Source organism: Varroa destructor, unplaced genomic scaffold (assembly GCF_002443255.2).
Source record: "Varroa destructor unplaced genomic scaffold, Vdes_3.0 BEIS01000002.1, whole genome shotgun sequence".
NCBI lineage: Eukaryota > Metazoa > Arthropoda > Arachnida > Mesostigmata > Varroidae > Varroa > Varroa destructor.
The window spans coordinates 43,326,025-43,346,968 of NW_019211455.1; the positions used below are offsets into that span (position 1 = coordinate 43,326,025).

Genomic DNA, 20,944 nt, shown 5'->3' on the forward strand with positions numbered 1-20,944 from the left:
CGAGTCGTTCTTTGAAATTAAATGGAGCTTATAAAGCCTTCTTCCTCTTGAACCCCCTCTCGCTTTCCTCCTTCTCAGTTTCCTTGTACACACCCTTATGACCTCACAGTGTCCTACCAGCCCGTGAAACGGAGTCGTGCTTCTCGTTGCCCCTAAGCAAAAGAATAGACATTTCCAAAAGGCAGACGAAGCAAAGAGTGGAATACGTGGATCAAAGGCTGCACATCACTAGGCGTAGAGACCACGGGTGAAATGGAATAGATGAATGAAAAGAGTCTACGTCTACTTCTGGTCGAAACCTCTCTGGGACAGTCGAGTGCCCGTGAAGCGCATGTTTGCACTGGATGTCGAAGCAATCTCGGACAAGGCGCGGTGAAGCCCGCGTCGAGCATTGGAAACTGGGACTTTGTACTATGGCCGGTCGATGAGGCGTGCTGGTGATATTACAGTAACTCTTTGCATCAGACGATCATCACTTTTCATTCTACAGAACGCTGTTTTGATGCACGCGACTTCCAAAATCATACCCAGTTGGTGCGAATGATACAATACGATTAAGTATGTTTCGCTCCTACGACTGAACATGGGAGAATGCGTCGGTAAAGATGGTAGCGACATGTCGCCGTCGAGATGAACGGCCTATGGAAAGCTGAAAAGTTTGAATGCTACGCCACTTTAGCTCAAAGACTTTGTTGGCTGTTTATTGGTGTCTTCTCACTAGATTCATATACAGAAGTGTTTTTTTCCAGAAAACACTCGGCTGCGACAGATTTGTTTTGCTAATAAATACTTGATTCTATTTACCTTTAACTTGTTCTTTTAACTACCTGTTACTTGTTTTTACTAAGTAGAAGGCTAATCTTTTTGAAGTTATAACGCGTACCGTTAATTGACCTACATAGCGCCGCTTATGTCAGAGAAATCCAAGTTCAACGACTGGCCGTTTGATGACAAAGATAATTAGATTAGAAAAATGTTGCTAGGTAAAAGCACGTGTCCTTCGAGGATCTTCACTAGGACCCATAGGCTGCAGGTTGGCAAAAGCGACGTACAACTACGACCAAGGCACTGCTTAGCATGCCGCCTTGTTTCCTCGAAAAAAGTACGCATTACTCAATCAGCTTTGTAGTTATTTGAAGCAATAATTTCAACACACCGACATGCAGAACTTGCCTCTGCTACATACGAAACAGACATTCGCCGTCTGTATTACAACGAACATCTACATCATTCGTACAAGCGGTTCACAGCTATAAGGTTAGGTTTGCACACGTACCCACGTGGCAACGCCAATAGCGAGCCTTGCTGAAGACGCTGTGTCTATATTTCCCTAGTTTTTTTTCTAACTACTCGGCCCTTCTCTTCTAGCCCCCTAAGCGATAGTTGCCACGCCCGATATCTAGGCAAAAATAAAAATATCCTACCAGGATACACAAGATAAACCGAAAATATCACTTCGCCCATGGCTCCTTCACCTTTCGTATCCCATCCCATAATCTTTCTCTAGGTAGCCAGCCAGCCAGCCAGCCAGCCAGGCTCAGCAATAGCTGCGCCGGCCAAAGTAATAATCTTAATAATCTCCCAGCAGAAGTTGCAGTGATAGAGCAAAGGCAATCGATTTTGATTAGCTTTTGCCTATTCGGCCTTATGTTCGGCCGTTGCTAAGTTCTCTTCTTTTGTTGTTAGAAATCTTTGTTTCATCCGAATCTCTTTTCCTGCTCGGACTCAACAGAGTTCGCCTCTGTTGAATTGTCTCTCTCAATGGCGTCGCAATTGAAAGACAACCACCATCGTATGCTTCGATCCAGCGCCCAGGTCGCCGCCCAGTAACCGTTGTGCGAGACGTACCATATATACAAGTTGCTGTTATATGTATTATCTCTTATGTATCTGGAATGTGGATTCTTGCAACCCTCCAATTCGCTGATTATGTCCCAACGCTTGCAAACCGATATAGGTAAATATTAGTAGAGTACCGCGCAATAATCGAAACGATCGCATAGATATCGTAAGCTTCAACCGCTGGCATCACAGGCGCGTTGAGTCGAATTCAAGGTCACCATACCCAAATAACTCGGTTTGGGCGCAGCGTTCCCCGACCGGACGATAGGCAAGCGATTAGATGACCCCTGAATGAATAGCGGATTTCACGAGTGACCAGGGCAGTGGTCATGCCTAGCGGGGATTGGCCTAACTCCCCGGCTGTCGTTGAGATTTAAAAGACACCTAGCAAGCTGACAATTGGGGGACCATCACCGCGAGACAGGCACAGGACATTTCCGGTGCCTTCGATCGTGACTGCTCCCCGTTGTTGGCGCTGAGCAAGACGAGCGCCAATTTCTCTAAGTCTCTCCGTTTCTGTAACCCCTCAAACTCGCAGTGACAGACCACCGCGATCCTTCTCTAGCGTCCTAGGTCCTGACGCAGTGACTAGGCTCCGTCCAATTCAGCCTGTGCCCATCTTTACTAGTTTTTGCACTTCGAACCACTACTATTTAATGGCACTGGTGTTGCGTCTCCTGCTAGAGGAAGATGCCTGCCAGCGTACTGTTACCAGTACTATAACATCCGAACACACTGAAGTATTAAAAAGGAACAGTTAAACCAAGTAGAAAGAGAATGGACCGAGTAGGCCGAAAATGTTCTACTCTATAGAGTAACATTCAAGAGTTTTGGGGAACAGAGAGGTCAACCGAGAAAACTGAAAGCACAGTGGCAAAAATAGGGACAAAAGCCTTGTGGAACACCCCGCACCCACAGTAGGTTGCGCCTAGAAAATGCAGTCATCGACGCACGCTCCTTGTGAGGTCCCCATCGTGAGTCCTCGTGCGGTCTGCACAGTCTGTACGCTTATTTTGTGTGCGACGTCGGCGACGCGCTGTGCGATTCGAAGGGCCGGGCCGGGAATAGTCAAAATTAGAAAGCACCCATCACGAAGGCGTTCGTCCTATCAAGAAGCAGCCATCGGAGAGTGGGCGAGAGAAAAATAAATAGGAGGACACCGTCAAACTGAGTGGCTCTGTCTGTGCTGAAGGAGAGTCCTTTAGGAAGAGGCTAGACGCTTTATGTGTGTGCAAAAGAAAGCATCCGGTTACCCCCGCGAAGACACTTTGCGCATACTTTCGATCGAAACTGTCTACTTTGGGTATAGAAAAAGTTGGACCCATTGAGGAAGGAGCCGCTGCCGCGGCTCAACTGAGCTTCGCTTCTGTTCGAGCTCTTGTTGTTGTTGTTGTCACGAGTAGGACGAGAAGCGACCGGATGACTATATTGCCATACTATGTTCTTGTAATGTTGCCGTTACAAAGTAAGCGCAAAATCCAAAAGCCATACTTTCTATCGAAGAGGTCACGCCCTTCACGACAGTATTGGGCAGGACGTCTACGGGCTGGAAGGACAATGCCTCAAACAGGAGTCTTGTGGCACTGCTGGTACTGCACAGCACAGCCCACACTTAGCAAGTTTTTAAGTGACAATTTTTTGGGGCGTCGCCGAAGCTGCAGGACTAAGACTGAGTGAGTCTCAAGTTGACATGATAAGGGACATCTTTGTCCCGTTCTAGCAGCTTCGTTTTAGTTGTGCCTTTGTCTGAGCTGCTTCGTAGCTATTATAGTATGCGGCGTTGGTATCGTATGCTGTCATATATACACATGTAGAACGAAGAATGAAGGGAGAATTTTAGATATTCTAGAGGGAACATTACTAACGGTAAGAAGCGTAGATGAAATTTTTCCTCATACAATGGACAGATGTTTACTTAATGGTATTAGACGTGTTTAAATAGTTACATTAAAAATCACTAGTGATAGCTTCGACTATGAAAAGTGATGACGTTAATAGTAAGAACAGGTTCAATGAATAAAACCACTCTACTGTGGCGAGATGTCGTAGGGCGAACTTTTCCGTTGATACAAAATATAGAAGGTTCTATCACGATGGACCTTTACGGGCCCCTAAACGGACACCTGTTATTACTACACGTTAGCAATATCATTATAGACGGCTTGCTGACTGACTGCGGCCTCCGCATTGGTACTCCATAGAAAACTAACTTGAGCAGCAGCGTACGGTCAGCAATAAATAATGAAAAATCGAAATTTTATTCATTTCATAGATACAACAAACGCAATCGACATGAAGCTCGAACCAAAACTAGAACTAGGACCAATGGAAATTTACATAAAAAAAAAAAAATACAAAGACAGATTTATAAACATAAACACGCTTTCTTTGTCGCTCAGCCAGCGGATGCGTTACACAACTGATTGCCAATAGTTACTTTCGTCGTCTGCCGCGTATCGTAAATGAAAATTAAGGAATTTCTATTCGATAAATAATTGGACGCACATAGTCCGACGAGCGTTGTAAATGCCAACTGAATGTCTGATCCTTACCGCAATTCGACAATGTTAAATATCTATTTGATGCCGTTTCTGCAGACGATTCGCCGGTAGATGCTGACGCTACGGCTGCCGTTGTCAGCGCCAATATTATTGTTGTTGTTGTTTCGAGCAATCAACGTCACTTAGAACATGCATCTATCTAAGGGTTTGTCCCTATTTCGCGTCTGATCCATATCAGGTCGAGTAGATTGAGTGTACGCAAAGATGGCGGACTACGAGATATCTGCTCAGAGGTGTACTTACACACGAAAGCAATCGGCGTAATCGTGATTCGCGTGAGATTATCTTGAAAACGTAGAATAATATCACGCTCCACGATTTATTCGCTGGCGATAAAAACTAATAAATACAGTTCGTTTAGTCACCACAATGTAAATTGCAAGTTATCATATACAAGTCATATGCAATCAAGCGGTAACGACTGAAGTAGCTAGGCCAGCCAGGGCAGGGCGCCCGGTTTTCAGCGCTTTCCATAATAGGTAAAGAGGCTAAGCATAATACAGAGACCTTAACCTGTATTTTATTGGATTTTTGAGGCGTTCGATTTGAGAACTCTATTTATATAGATGGAATTATATAAATCCATTGAGGTCTCTCTATTTTATGTATCCGTAGTATCCTCTCTGCTTATATTTCGACGTCCAGAATTGGTCCTTCCGATGCGAATAGGGATACCACATCGATTTACATCGCTATAGCACTGAGTTTTCTACAATTACGAATAGAGCCGGGAATGGCCAGGCTTAAGAAACTAACACGAGTTAGGATAGATTAAGCTACTTCGTAGAAACAATCGCGCGCCAGAGTAGTTCGGATCTCGTCTGATCCAAGTGGGCAGCTGCAAGGTGAACTTAGAACTTAACATTTTAGCGGAGTTTACATTTACGAGGAGAAATAATTACTGGTGTCATAAGAAAACTTATTAGAAACTGGTCCATAACGAAACTAGTAGTATATGGTAATTATCATACACTCTTTTCGGTCTCCTTTCGCAGCTTCTAAGTCGAATTATATTTACTACTGGAATTGAGTTTCTTTTACCAACTTTACGTCATGACACCTGTATTTAATAGAGCAGCACTGCAGATTTCAGTATACTGAAACAGATAAGCTTACCACTAATCGTCATAATTCTTATGCATTCTTATACAAAAATAAGTATGTATTTTCATGACCACCCCTCGGTGCACTTTCTCCATGATGAGAGGGTTCAACACCTCTGTTTCTCAAAAGTTTTTCGTTTTTGTACCGGATCAAGTTTCCAGGTGGATATTTCCTTTCTTTTTACCCCTCCCTTCCCCACTCACTTCGCTTTTTTTGCCGTTATTTTTTTTTGCAGTTTAGTCAACATCAACATGCAAATATGGACCCCGCCTAGTGCTTTTACCCCCCCCCCCCTCTTCCCCCTCGCCTATTTCTTCCGATCGTATGGGACTTGGCCCTGGCTTTCTCCCCTTGTAGCTCTCTCCTCTCCTCTCCTCTCCTCTGTCTATAGGACGCGATGGGCCGTCGTATGCGTCAGCGTTTCCTTTCGTTTCGTACAATGCCACCAACGTGGGATCGGTGTTACGCAGACCACCAACGGTCAGCTTGAAGCACCCGGAGCACCGCGTAGACAGAGAGAAAGGGAACTGCTCGCCTGCAATCTTGGATACGACTAGCCGATTAGGTTCTTCTTTTATCCCCAAGTAAGAACCCCCGTCGACTTCCCTAACGAAGACCCCGTTCTAATCTTCAGCGCCAGTCCCATAGGAATGACTAAGCAATTCAACCAAACCTCTTATTATTACTACCACTACTACTATGACCAACGTAGCGCGCTGTTAGCATAGACCACTCCCTAACTTTGGCCATGCAGCCAGTCGAACCCACTAAGCTTCCTGTGGACCAATAGTCAGTTAGGCTGTGAGATGAAAAAAATACGAAAGAAAAAGGAAAAAGCGAGAAAAAACCTCCGAACCCCTCTCGAAAAAACACGCTTTACGAAAACTGCCGCTATACTGTAAGCCCGACCTGACCTAACTTAACCTATCCTAGCTCAGATCTGACTTCACTTTCCATATAGCTTACCTTATAGGCTTAAGCCAGTGGCGGTCACGAGGCACCCCTGTAAAAATTGCATCGCGTGCCTGCTAGACTCGAGCAGCGTGCGGTCATCTTGTCAAATCCGCGGAACCATCCACGCACACATAACTGTACTTCTCTCACAATGCCTGACAGTAGCTGTTGGACTACATTGATGCTATTGTCTATTACGACATATTGCATGCGCTCACCTCCAAAAGACGCTCGGCCCTTGCCTGGCATAATTTTTTACCGGCTAACTGCCTGGTCGTGCGCTGGTTAACCTAGACTTGATCTCCAGTCTAATCTAACAATACAAGCAGCAAAACTGCACATAACGAACCCACTGGACCCACGGGGGGGGGGGGGGGTAGCAGCATTACCCCATCGTAGTGTAAGCTAATGAAAGTTATGCTTGTTTTATTGTCCCTTGCGCTAGACTATGAAAGCCACCGGACTTTCGAACTTTTTGCACCCGCGTGCGGACCGAATCGCTCCGCCCCGCGGTCACTCTCGCTAGCAGACGAATATTGCTTCTTCGTCTCTACGATGACTGATATAACATCGCATAGAAACGTTATTATAGTACGATTCTATAAGCCGATGTACAACGTTGTCCACTGACTGGCGAAATCTAAAATAAGGCCAGCTCGACAGTTAGACCATGCGCAGCGAGTGACGGTCCACAATGGCTGCGAAACAATGTTGTCCTTTTGCTTTTTAGAAAATCTTGCAATATCTTTATTACCAACCGTGTCATTGTTTGCCATTTTATCTGGCCGTTAAGCGAAAATCGTCTACAATTATTCTAACTGCTGACAACCATGAGATTTATTTGTAGTCGGTGATAAGATGCTTGCAATATCTTACACGTATTTAACAAGAATGAACAAATTATGCCATCCCCTCTATAATCACCTATAAAACCTTTGCTATACCATATAAACAATACCTGAATCACTTACGACATTCAACATAATATACTATACCGATAGCATGCAGACCGTATATTAGCTTCTCTGGTATGATCTCTAAGCGCTGCTCATAATTAGTTTGCAAGAGTTTTCACACATCAACCTATATGGCTACAACTCAGGTCGAAGAAGGTGCAGCTGGAAACTAAGATCACACCGCTAATAAATTCAATGCCAAGAAACTGTAGCTTCATCACTACCTTCCATCGGGAGAGGCTTTAGGTTTTCGCCTGCCTTTTTTGCTGCTGCTGCTGCTGCTGCTTCAGCGGTCTTCGGAATCTAACGGGGCTGCGGATTGCCACCGAGGATCAAGCCAGGACCCAATTCCTTTTAGCTCGCTTGCTCAAGGCCTATGACAACCAACTCATTGGGCCAATACCATTGTTTAGTCGCAGAATCTCTTTATGTTGGTTATATCATGGCCATATATCCAAATCGTTAAGGACTTGGACGCAGTGTCCACCGAACTACTCTGCCTGTGCATGCGCGTGTGCGCATAAGGTTTTCGTGCCGCGGTGTACCAGCAGCGTCTATACAATTGAGTGTGTGCCAAATCTACTGGGTGGGCTAAAAGTCTTTGGGCAGTTTGAAAAAACCGCCCTTGTTACTACAAACGTGTAAAACCGCCGAATCTGCCCCTTATCGCAATCTTTGCGTATCTTCCGCTATTTAAGCGAACGTGAAATGAATAATCTCTAGTTGGCAATTTTTTTTAAACGGTTCGGAGACATTTGACCCACCCAGTATTTGTGTGACAGGAAGAGACCCAGTATTAGCTTGACGGGAAGAGGTCCCTATAGTCAGTAATATCGTCATTTATATGCGTTAGCTATGGTTGAGCATTTCAAACTACAGTTCTAACCCTAGCTAACTGGGTTAGCCACTGATAGCGGGCTGTCAGCTGGGCAGGCCGCGGAAATCCCGAAATATGGTTTCTTTAGCGGGATGAGTACGGCGACCCGTTATTAACGTTTGTACTGTATGATATAGTATGCATACTGTAGTTTATGCACATAACGAGTAGTCAATGTCGGCAATAGGGCCGAAGCAGGAGTGAACTTTTGAGCTGGTTTCTAAAGACGATATAGAGTTACGAAACTTACCTTACAGAAAAAAAAGAGCAGTGTTCTGAAAATTAAACTTGCACTATAAATGCGTGTACGTTCGTGGATCTTTTTGCATGAACGCGAAACACGTCTATCAACGAAACATCGTATTTTCGCGTATTATATACTCTGGGTCTATTGTCTAATCCTTGTATTGTTTTATGCTGTTTTTACTAATTAGCTTACTAGAGCAGCTAGCATTGATAATTAGAAAACGCGCCATGCGTAACGTCCTCATGCTATGTTGTCCAACTCCGTCGTAGTCATGGCGTTCTTGTCGCTGCATAAATAATACTACCGTTGCAACCTTTTCTCCAACCCTTCTCTCTCGCCAAGGCCGTTCATCACTTCAGAGCGAACCTTTCGTATCTGCGGTAGGCCCACCCACTTGAAATATTTGATTCCCTTGCACAGCTTCGTCCTTTTCTCGGCAAGGACCTCGGCCCACCGACAACATTCGAAGTTACCCTCTCTAATTTTTACTGATCAGGTTCGACATAGCATCAACATCAGCAGGTGGTACCCATTAACCTTCAAAGTTGTCTTTCTTTGCAGAACTAACAATGTACCAGATAGGCTGCAGTGTATATTCAGCGAAGGAAGCGCCGCCTTAGGTAGAGGCAACCTAGTCGATGCTGTCGAGACGCCCCTGCACACGCCGCTACGGAGCTGAACAGTGTATAGAAGTTAAACCGCTACCCAATGAGCAACCTTCAGCCGCTAGCACCCGCGCTAGCACAACGCGTTCATTAGTTGGTGAGCCCATTGCTCCACGACGTTCTTAGCGCCCTGCTGGCGAGTAAATGCAAGGACCGCCTCAAAGGGTTGGGAATGTCAAAGCGCGCACCTTGCGCGCGGTATGGCGAAATCATTCGAAATTTAAATGAGCGCAACGATTCGCGCTTGAATAGCAGCGGCGGCGACGGCGGCGGCGGCGGCGGCGGCGGCGGCAAACTCCCTGCCATCGGCTGTTGAGATTAGAGCGAAAGGGTTACTTTGACGAAAGTTGTGATGACCGTAGATCGGTGGACGCGTTGAATGCACGGAGGATTCTAGCCCTTGAAGGCAGAATGATTACTCTGTGTAATCGTTGCGTAATTATGAGCTCGTTGAAGATCGGACGCGATGGGCGCAGAAGCAAAGGAGGCACAGGGTGAAACACGGGTAATAAAAATCTGCTATGAGCGATAAAAATTCGATTAGAATTATGGGTCACTACAGAGTGGTACTTGACGCTTGAAGCAAGAGTAATAATAATAATAGTTCATCTACAAGTAGATGCGCAGAGAAACTACAATAGGGAGGAACTGAAGAATATGGTTTTTAACAGTCACAATGTTTTCACGAATAATTATAGGTCTGCGGGTGGCAGCCGCTGTTTTTGCGTTATTAATCAAAGCCGTTATTCACTCGGATATTTAGAGAATGGAATTAGATTTCCCTTATCTATGTTTCTCATATATTAAAATGTTTTTATAGTATGTTCTGATAGTTACATATTGATCCACAGGACAAATGCGATGCCCTGTTACCGCACGCCTATGTAAATGCACATTAGTCTCCACTGCAATCGTCTTTTCACGGTCAGGCTCACTATGCTCATAATGAGTCGGACAGAAGGCTTTCTTCAAAGGCAGCGGTAATAGACTTCTTGTTGCCCTCAGGATTCAACCTGACACAATTCGACCGAAGCACCAGAGAGGTCTCACAAAAGACGTTTACCTTAGGAGGATCTGTTCAGGATCTTCCTTCGTCGAACATTGGACCAGGGAATATGTCAACGCTATGCGAAACAATCGAACACGATATGGCGAATAAGACGACGCTGCTACAGCGAAGAAGGCGCAGCGTTTGCACGTCGAGCATTTGGCGCCAGCCGTCGTATATCTTGGTGGCCTCTTTCGCTCCATATTCGCCGTAACTCTGGAAATAGCTGAGGGTCGAAAACAGAGTTCCGTATTTCCCCCCTTTGGTGTTTCATGGCGTACAATTTTCTCTCCCTCCCTTTTGTTTTCGTTGGAACTGCTTTCTCGGGCGTTGCACACCAGAATGTGGTAAAAAAAAAGCCTCTTCTTAAGACTCATGCCACTTACCTACTTACCTCTCAGCCACGACACACGGTACTTCAGAGGCTCATCACATTTAGCGGGTCAGCAGTCGTTAACCGACGTAGCAGCCAGCTTTAACAACCCTCCACGTCCACAGCAAGCGTATTTTGTTTCGTCAACATCAGCGTCTCAATGACTCGTTACTTTTTCGTTACTGTGTTGGTGCGTTTTAAGTCCTTTACCCTAAATATCCTTTTCATTTGGTTCGCTCAAGAATCGTTTACAGATTTTGCGAATTTAATCACCCAGCTTGCCTGTTTCCCTTCTGCTTAAGCAGGTCTCTAAAATCGACCCCTTCCTGACACCACTACCGCCACCAAAATCTTCCTAAAGTTCTTACTCCACAATTTCTTATAGTCATCCACAGTCCCAAAAGCCCCCTTTCCGCTGCCTGTTCCGCTTCCAACATCGCCGTCTTGCCGAGTTGTCCCTTGGTTGTCACTGCAGTGCACATGCCGTTCTTTCTTTAACCCTTTCGTTGGCATGGTTTTGCTGTTTTTCTCTGTTTTCCTTTCTCTCTCTTTCTCTCTCTCTCTCTCACACACCCACACGCACACATACACACGCCCACTCATATATACATTTTCACTCACTTTTTCATCCTTTTTTTTCCCTCTGTCCCTGTACCTTTGTGCTGTACGACGGGAATACGGCTCTCCTAACACAAGCTAGAACTGCCGTTGTCCGGTGACGTATGCGCGACCTTCTTGCCTATATACCGTTACCAAGTTGCCGAGAAGTGCCGTCCGTCTGACGGTTTATAGGAATACTACCAAGGATGTGGCGGTCCGAGGTGTGGATTCCAGGGGCTGGCCATAAGGATAGACGAGGATGGGACCAACCAGGCCTATTGTGAGGACAAAGACAATTGGAATAGCAACGCAGGCATTAGGATAGCTGGCGGGAACTGACGTCAGGGGGTCTGAGAAGGGTGCAAAAGTGGGAGCGGCGGGGGCGACCGCCGTAGTGGAAATAGGGGTTTTGGGATTACTAGGGTCGATCGGGGTGAGTGGGACGTGATCGGCAGCCACGAGATGGCGCCACAGTCGAGGGTCGGGGGTCGTCTAAGGAACGGGCAAGTCAGTTGATCGCCGGACTTCGAAAAGCGAGCAACAACGCCGCGACTGTTGTGATAGTGTGAAGGGTAGGCGATTGAAAAGGGAACGTCTACGAACCAGATTGATTTCGCTGATTAACAGTAGAATATGTAATAATTGCTGCTTATCTCAGATCAAATCATTGTAGTAGTTCAGACAAAACGGATGTGTGATATATGGACGGGATAAGATCATAAACATGCATATAATAATAAAAAAAATATATGTGTATTTACGGTTTAGCTATACTAAACGCTATGCTCATATAATTAATAATTTTAGTTCGGGCAGGCTGGATTAGTGAGACATCGACTGAATGAGATAGTATAGATATGGCCTATAAACGACTGTGCACGCTGGAGCATATCTACATGCATATAGCTGTACAGTACTACATACACAGTGTAGTAATCTACGTATACTATACTGTGAGATCAATCATATTGCATGCCATGGTAAAACCATATGCGATTGACCGCTAGCCTACTCCAGGCACGTGTGCCTTAATAATTTTCACTTATAGAACAGGATCTATCGTAAGCTGGCCATTAACCCAATCAACATCCCAAGTATAGTCTAAAAGGTGTACTCGTTCAAATAAACAACTCGGTTAGTCTGAGATCAAACTTTTTCCGAAGTTTACTTACTTGATTATAGCAATTGTGAATTGAATATAGTTAAAGGCCGGTTACAGTTGAACGTAGCTGTTTAAATCAATGAACCGTATATCTAATACGATCGAGATCCGTCTTGTTTACAAATGTCGGCATGCAACTTCGACTAAAATCAAACTTAAATTCTCCAACCAACGCTCATTTATCGTATAAACAGTGATACCTGATTTAATACAATGCATTACATCTTTAACGCAGGACCGATCATCCTTGTTTGCAAGCCTTCGCAGATTGAACACAAAATAGTCCCTAAACCTCGACATTCATGATAACTTTGATTGGCTGAATGGTAGATTGTTTTTCCGTAGTCGTCATTTACTTATATCCTTTTAATTGAAGTAGTACGTAGTTCATTATAGCTCGCTCTGAACAATTACTGATAGACCAGATTCGCCTTTATCAGCCAGCCATATCTGATTCGTGCTAAGCACTAATTAGCATGTCCCTTCGACCTGGCGGGGCCTTCCCCTTCAATTCACAGCGACACCACATTCTCGGACGGTGGCGGACCAGACAAGAGCTGATGCCGCCTGTTTGGTTGTCGCATGCGGCCTACGTATTCTAAGGACACAGAAATGCGCTAGTTCCTCTTAGATGCTTTGTTCTTCGTCATCACCGTTCCGTAGTTTGGTGCTATTTCATAGGAGCGTCTTAGTGAGTTATTTCGTTGCCAGTTTGACATATTCATCAACTCAATCGGGCTTTACTCATTGTCGCACTGACTTGAAAGTAGAACGTAGTCCTAGTCTGTCAAACTAGTGCTCGCCTTCAGGGAAGGCCGCATCTTCGTTTAATTGCACCTCAGTATGGTCCGGTGCGGGCTTACTTTTGGGGGGTGCGTATAGATATTTCTATCTGTATGTGTGCACTATTATTATAACGACACTGTTATTATTATAATGACACTTCAACGTACACCGTCAATGTAATGTTAGCCATCTTTATTACCAAATAGTTTTAATAAGCTTCTGTGATAGTAATGACCACGAGTGTGAGGTAGAGGCTCTTTTGTTAAGAGGATCTCTTCGTTTTAGCTGATTTACAGTCAAATCACATATGTAATACTAAATTGATGCGTATTATATAGATTTTGCGCTTCTCTTAGTTGGAGCCACTGGCGAGCAATAGTGGCATTAGGGCGGTTAGAATAATGAGCTCGATGCTATACCCGTCTCTGGTAGCACACCGAACTGAAGATTGAAGCATTACGGTTTGCACCAACTATCCCGTGACACCAGACGGACCAGGCGACAATTCAATAGAAGAAAATCTTACGCTGCTATATATGCCGATGAATCATCTTTTGGGATCAAAAATGAACGATATATTATTATGGCAAGATATCGAAATCTATAATTGAGATGCCAGCAACGTCGTAAATTCCCAAACGTAAATTTCTCCAATGCCGACACAAGCACCTAGCTGATTCTCCCTGTGGCGCTATAATGTATGACAGAATGCTAAAATGCGCCTTGTAGATACGCGCGGGGTCGACCCAAGTGATCACAGCATATCTAATTGCATTTGACGTTATAATACGTCATTTTCAACGTAGGTTCACGTAACGATTAGTACAGCTGCTACTCAACAACCTACCAGGGGGCGCTTCCCGATCGACGCAACTTACTTACCTTAATAGATATAAATCGATAACTTTAATGTGAATGTCAATAGTTCTGTGAAATCGACTTGCAATATGGTTACAGGTCATCTGCAACAAGGTACATTTTCCATAGATTCAACTCGACGCTCAGCTTATTGCGGCCACTGAGAAAAAATTCTGCCACTATGCATCCATTGCATAGATAGTACAAGGTCGCCAATTAAACGCCGACCTATTTTGTCTATGACGAAAAGCATACCCAGTACCTTTGTATAGGACAGGTCTGATTATCTTCTTTGACGGTTAGCAATTTCCAGCAGCGCTTGATCGTTATTGGTCAATTATGCCGACGTGATTCGAAGTGTTAACCTTTTCAGCGACGTCTTCGCACAGGAACCTTGTATCTACCTGATGGGCAACAGCGCGTAACAACGGTTCTATGGCAATAATGCCCCTAGACGCATGCAGCTGCGGCGACAATGAAATAACATAGATTAGGTTTATTCAATTACGACCTGCGCCTGTCGGCCGATGTGTCTTCCAGCCCATGTCCCCATGACTGTCAAACGAGGGTCTGCTATCGTTTTTGTCTGTTGTTGCTTATGCACACATATCTGCCTCTTGGTATCGTCGCTGGTTCAGCTGTCCTTTCTGGCCTTTGTTCTCCTCTTGTTGTTCCGGCCTTTTTCGGCTTTCATTGTCATCTGGTTGATGACATCCGGGTTATTTTTGCGTTCGTTCCTCTCCCAGTGATCGACCTCTAATACCGAGTCCCCGGCGTATTTATGCCCCATTGTACATACATTCGTACCAACTAGCCCACACCAATCGCCGCAATAGGCTGGTACATACAACGTAAGAACCGCATAGGCTGCTGTAATGGTTTTCACCTGTGAATAGTTGTAGAAGCCAATATCCCACCACGACCGCCGCTGCCGCAGCAGGAAATCGAAAGCTCTTCCCTTTTGTTTGCCCCACTGTTCCCCAACTACGGACAGAGACTGTGGCAAGGCGGTGGTGGAAATAGTGATCGAACGGGGCAAACGTGCCTTCTGCCCCCTTGCGAGACATTCAGGCCTTGGTTCAACGACCAAGTGGTCGTTCTAAGGCTTGCAGCGGCCCTCCGACATGGTTTAGGTTCAATTGTCGTCGGTCGTTCATTCTTTCTCTTTCTGTTTGTCTTTGACGTCTGATTCAAATGGCCACGGAGCTACCTCAACCCTGGCAGAATCAAGTCGGTTACTTTGGCGGGAGGGTTCGAGGGGGTTCGACGAGGCTCGTGGTGGTTGTTGGATTTAGGTAGGCTGGACGAGACGCGACTGCGGGAGCTCTTTCAGAGAACCAGTTCTTCTGACCGATTGATATAGATGGAGCTACATTGTGTCGGGTCTGTGGCCACGGCGGCTGCTGTCGCTGCTTTGAGATTCATTTGTCGTTGTCGGCCAACCGAAGTAGCCTAACTGACACAAACCTCTCCGAGAAGAGGAAAAGAAAGACGCAGACCAATCGCAGCTCTAGCCAAATCGTGGCCTGCCGGGCCGTGGTCGACAGGCTTCCTCTTTCTCCCGCCCCTTCCTCTCTTGAAACTCGTGCTACTGAGTATGCAGAAGGCCCAGCGTGCTCCCTTCGCCTGGCCTCCGTCCGGCCTAATATCCCAGCTTCGACGAGGCCTCTAAGCGACCCTAGGACAAGCCCTCGAGTTGACCCGCTGTCTGCGACCACAGACTCGTTGCGGAACCCATCCAATAGGGAGCAGAGGCAGGGGAAGGTGTGGCGTGCATAGAAGGCCCTGCGGTAATGCTCTCCGGCATAACAGCACCCGGGTGTGCAGAGCGAGAGGGACCGTACGCACATCAAACAAACGGCCAGTTCCTGGATGCCACTGGATTGTAGATGCTTCTGAGCTGTTGTAGCGTCCGCGACGCGAATTTCCTTTGGCACTGTTCTATATGCAGGATTCTCTGCATGCCAAAACGAGAGTATGACATCCGCATAGAGAGTACAGAAGAGGCTCCGCCCCGCTCACGATTGGGGGGCGGGGGGGCAGAACACGCACATGACCCTATCTGCCCACGCTTAACCCCACGCTAGTCATCGTTAGCCAATAAACACACGATAAAGGTCCCCTGGGTCCGGGAGATAATGTATGCACATGCACACACCAATACATATATACACACACAATATATACAAGTATATATATATATATGAATAAAGAAGTAGTATACATTGCATATGCGGCAGCGTGTAAAATGGCAGCAGCGGTGCTAGGCTGCTTATGTGTAGTGTACATACGCAAACAGAAAGATAAACCGAAGAACAGATGTAGTTGGGGGGTGGTTAGGCTGGTAATAAGTAGAAATAATTCAGATAAACTAACGGCAATGACAATAACAGCAATAGAGACAAACGAGCCGTTCCTCCCCTTCTGTATATCAAGCAATACCTGTACAGAAAACAGCGGGACGTAGCTATGTATTTTTGCAGTTACAAATGATTTGGTATTTCCAGCGTTAAAGAGACCAGAAGAAGATCTTATATCAATTTTCGATGTATCGTATCCTAGGAATAACTAAATAGGAAAATAGTTGTCAAGTATTATAACTACGAGTTTGGAAGTGCTCGAGGTAACTTTGACAATCAACTAGAGCGCCTCTTAGATTTACTTGGTGGGTAATGTATTATTGAACAAACAGCGAAAAATTATTGATCTGCCCATTGCAAAAGTCGAGATTTACTTATTCAAAGGCTTGCCGAATTTGCCGTATTAATGATGAAAGGTCGGCATACGAACTTGGTTTCTCCATTGCGAGTCGCCGAAGACCAAACGTCTCTTTTGGTGGGCAGTTCCGTCCGATTAAATAAGATATTAATAATAAAATATTAATGAAAATTTCATTCGAAATTTTTACGCAAGGCTATAGTTCTGTAACAATTAACCTTACATGAACCAGAACGGTGGGGATAGTACATAACGGGTAGCTTACAATATATTTCAAAACTGTCCTGCGAAATCGAGTATTCTTACGGGGCATAATACGAAGGATAGGCGATATAGAGGAACATGTAAATACGCATCTTATTGAACATTTTTTTGGGGGAGGGGATAGGTTTATCTTTTGCTACATTTATTGTCTATAAAAATATGGAATAGATGGATTACAGACAATAAAAAAGCGGCAATCTTTATTCAACAAGCCCATAAATATCAAAGGTACCTATGTGCATTAAAGAAAAGGTTCCGATTAAACTCTAGCTTAATTCACGAACAAATTACATGCAATTTCTAAGCACAGTAACTGGTAATTTCCATGCGTTATAACTCAGTCTTACACTCCATATATTTTTTTGTATAAAGTCTCCGTAACGCTAAATAATTTGGAAGGTCCTCGTATTATCAATCATAGCCTCTTTTTCCTTCTCTGAGGTGAAGCGACTCCTTTGTATATGCGGGCCTGTGTTTTATCCATGCAACAAAACTAAACTCGACTCCTTAGCGTTTGTTAATCCTTCATTTCTTTAGCAGCAGTACAATTGCCTTAGCCATCGAGTTAGCCTCGCTCGTATCGAGCTGCATTCAGTCGCATTAGCTGCCTCAGCGTCAACGTCAGCCGGCGCCTGCATCAAAATCAGCATTCGGTAGAAGAAGAGCTACTACACAAACATTCTTCCAACTACCCTTCGTTCTCAATACTCCCGAGGGTTAGAAGAGAGGCCTCTCCGGGGCCTCATCGACAGCAGCAGCGCCTCTCCGTATCGATTCGTTCGTCGTCCGGTTTGGTTTGGTTCCCTGCGTTTTTTCCCTGCTTCTGTTCGGTCCCCGATTCTTTCCTGAAGGGGGCTTTAGTGCTGGGTGGGTCTGAGTTTGTCTGGCGGTGACTACTGCGGCACCAGGATGGGTGACTGACTTGAAAGAGAAATGGGGCTGGACGGACGCCGCGGCAGCTGCGTCAGGCGTCGCCTACCGAAACCGCCGCCTGGTGACTTCAGGGGAATGACAGTTTTTCCTCATTAAAAAGGGGGGACAATTTTTTTTAGAAAATCGGGTCTTGGAGAATTGCTGAGTCCACGCTGGGTCTGGGCAAGTGAGGTAGCAGCTAGGAGGTTGAAGGAGGATTCTGCCTTGACGATGGTGAAGCCTGAAGGCGTCGGTAGTCTTCATGGGGTAATGGGACTGGGGCTTGAGGGGTGATTTGGGGGGAATTAAGGGCTGATAGGATACCCACTATAAGAGGTGGTCCCTTTTAGTGTGAGGGTGGAGATGAAGATTCAGCGCCCCCTGGCGGTGGGCGGGCATCGTTCTTTAGGTATGGGCCGTTATGGGGGGAATGAGTCGGTCGGGGAGCAAGCCATCGAGATTGGGATAGTTTGAGGAACGCAACGAAATGCACCGTACGGGGCATTGCTTGCTTGTGCACTGAATGGTTAGCGCTAAAGAGAGAAGCAGCGCTTGCTGCGTCGGCGGCTGCTGCTTCTACTGCTGGAGGGTTCCGAGAGGGTTTTGAGAGCGGGAAATGCCGGCGCTCCAGCGCCTCAACATCAGCGGCTGCGACGGCAAGAACAGCCGTACCAGTAGTAGCAGTCTCAGCGACCAACCCTTCGTTTGAAGCCGCGCTCAGAAGCCTCGGCTGCGCTCTGAAGTTCAAGTCCCGCCCCTTTTTTAGCCAGCAGTAGTAGCAGCAGCAAACTGCCAGCCTGCCGGGCGTTCGTTCTTAGAGGTGTAATTTCAAACTAGGCGCCTCCCAACAGCACCTTATAGAGAACGAACAAGCGGCGGCGGTGCTAAAATATCACAGCACAGCGGCAGCTTACGCTTCGACTAGGGCGCTGCCCCAAACCCCGTTGCTACAGAGGCTTCTTAACATCCCATTTCTAATACAGTATCCCCCCGCTCCCCCCCCTCCCCGTTCTCCACATATGAACTCACGCGACTAGGCATCCTGGTGATATATCCCTGCAGAAAACCAGGCAGTCCGGTAGCATACAATAACGGTCTTCAACGTAAGTCCATAGGCCTCACGCGTAGCAACTTTGAAGGCAACGGATCTACGCCGCGTTCGTGTTTTACTGTAGAGGTTGTCCTCGTCACCGTTGGACGCTTCGGCAGTACCAAGCAATCTCATCCCAGCCCTGTTCCACCGTCGGGTAGCAGCAGAAGTAAATTAGCTACGGCAAGATCATAATTTAGCTATAATAATATTAATAAGGAGCGTCAAACTCGTGGCTATGTGGTGTTGGCCATGTTCCTGTGTGACGAAGCTTCACCTGCAACCGTCACCATCTGAACAAGCCTCAGAAGATATTTCCTCGTAAAGATGTAGCGTATGGCGAAGATAACGATAGGGCGAAATGTCTGAATGTGCGGCGGCCGCGATATTATCAATTACCTCTAGCTTTCAACGATGAATGCTGCACACCGCAATTGTCGCTACTCCCGCGGTGATGGCAGGCGTCGGCTAATAATAACTGCACACCACTGGGGCTATTGGCCAGATTGGTTATAACGGTAAGGATGAGGCGTCGAGGTTAGTTGCTCGAGACGACCGGATACGTTACGGATAAGTTAGGAGCGTCAAAAGTGAAACGCGTGACCGAATTTCCGTATAGATTGAGCAACATCCATTTTACCCGATAATAAAGACAAAACCACTGTCGTGAACTACATATTTTAATGTCTCTCTTTTGAGACTGGCATCATTATCGTTGTTGTAAACTCGAATATAATATCAATATGTGACTATATTGTTACCTTTGTTGCTGCCATTGTTATTGTTGTTGTTGCTGCTCGAATTTGGCACATAAAATCTAATTATTTATTTTTCTGCCAGATTGAGAAGGTTGCAAGTGTGGTGTGGGCTTTACAAACCTGCGAATCTCTTATCAATGTTGAATAATAAGAACCGCTAAAACCAGTAATTCATTAATCTGGGTAATACAGGTAATGAAACCAGGGGCAACAAAAGTCAAACCTGTAGATTTTATCTGTTTCCCTAATCTCTGGACATTTCGTTGGGCAGTATTATAAATCAACGCTAACTTTACAATAAAATGTATCGAAATGCTTATTGTAGATATGCCGAGGCCATTCAAAGACTGCTCCGATACTGTTCAAGTTTAGATCACGTTATAAAGTTCATTGGATTAGCCGCTGATTTTCTGTCGTACAATCGCGCATTGTCTCTTCGAAGATCTATATTGTGCACTGATTCGTGCAGACCCGTATAGCTCCTCAGATAGCCCCACCCGACCCCGTTTGACTCCAGCGACACAGGCGAAAGTTGTCGATACTTTTAAGTTCTCGCTCCGATCAGCTGGCTGATTGGGTTTTTCGCCCATTGTAGGACCGTATAAATGATAGATCTACGTATGCGAAAGAGTAGATCTATATCGTTGAATCGATTAGAAAATGATATAGGACGGGTGTAGCGTGACCGTAGTCGACCAGTTTTTAGGTAGAATCACGCGGATTAACTTTTATAGAAAAGTGGCAGTGCTAGAATTTAGAACTAAAATCAAGGGTTTCGTTAGAACGATGACGCTTTTTGTGCTTAGTACGCTCTCATGTCAGATGTAACAATTTAATGAAAATTCTTTTCCCGTTTATAATAATGATGTTTCTGCTTGAAACGAGAATGGATTTCAACATAACGAAGCCCCAATGAAGTGTCACCTAATTTATCGTGTCACTTGCCATTAGGTAAAGTATTCTAAACCGCAATTGAGGTCGAAATCGGTGCAGTCAGAGCTAAAGTCTTTATTACGATTTTCCTAAAGTTGTGTCTGTCTGATAGAGATACGTTAAACTCGTCCATGTTGCCATGGTGCTATACAGATTTTTAGGGCAGGGCATGCGCAAAAAACAACACTTTAAAATGTATTCCTATAAATATTCCAATAGAATATTTATTATATTTT

The 20,944-nt window shown here is 45.4% G+C and overlaps 1 protein-coding gene and 1 long non-coding RNA gene across 4 annotated transcripts in view; one reads left to right on the top strand and one right to left on the bottom strand.

Moving 5' to 3' along the window:
- Positions 1-12,278, top strand: part of LOC111244652 (uncharacterized) — a 33,934-nt gene extending 21,656 nt beyond the window's left edge. Inside the window, exons 3-4 of the long non-coding RNA XR_002670997.2 lie at positions 9,103-9,711; positions 10,058-12,278. This is a non-coding gene — a long non-coding RNA (uncharacterized LOC111244652). The remainder of the gene's footprint in view (positions 1-9,102; positions 9,712-10,057) is intronic.
- Positions 1-20,944, bottom strand: part of LOC111245274 (uncharacterized) — a 344,964-nt gene that overhangs the window by 307,920 nt on the left and 16,100 nt on the right. The window lies entirely within an intron of this gene.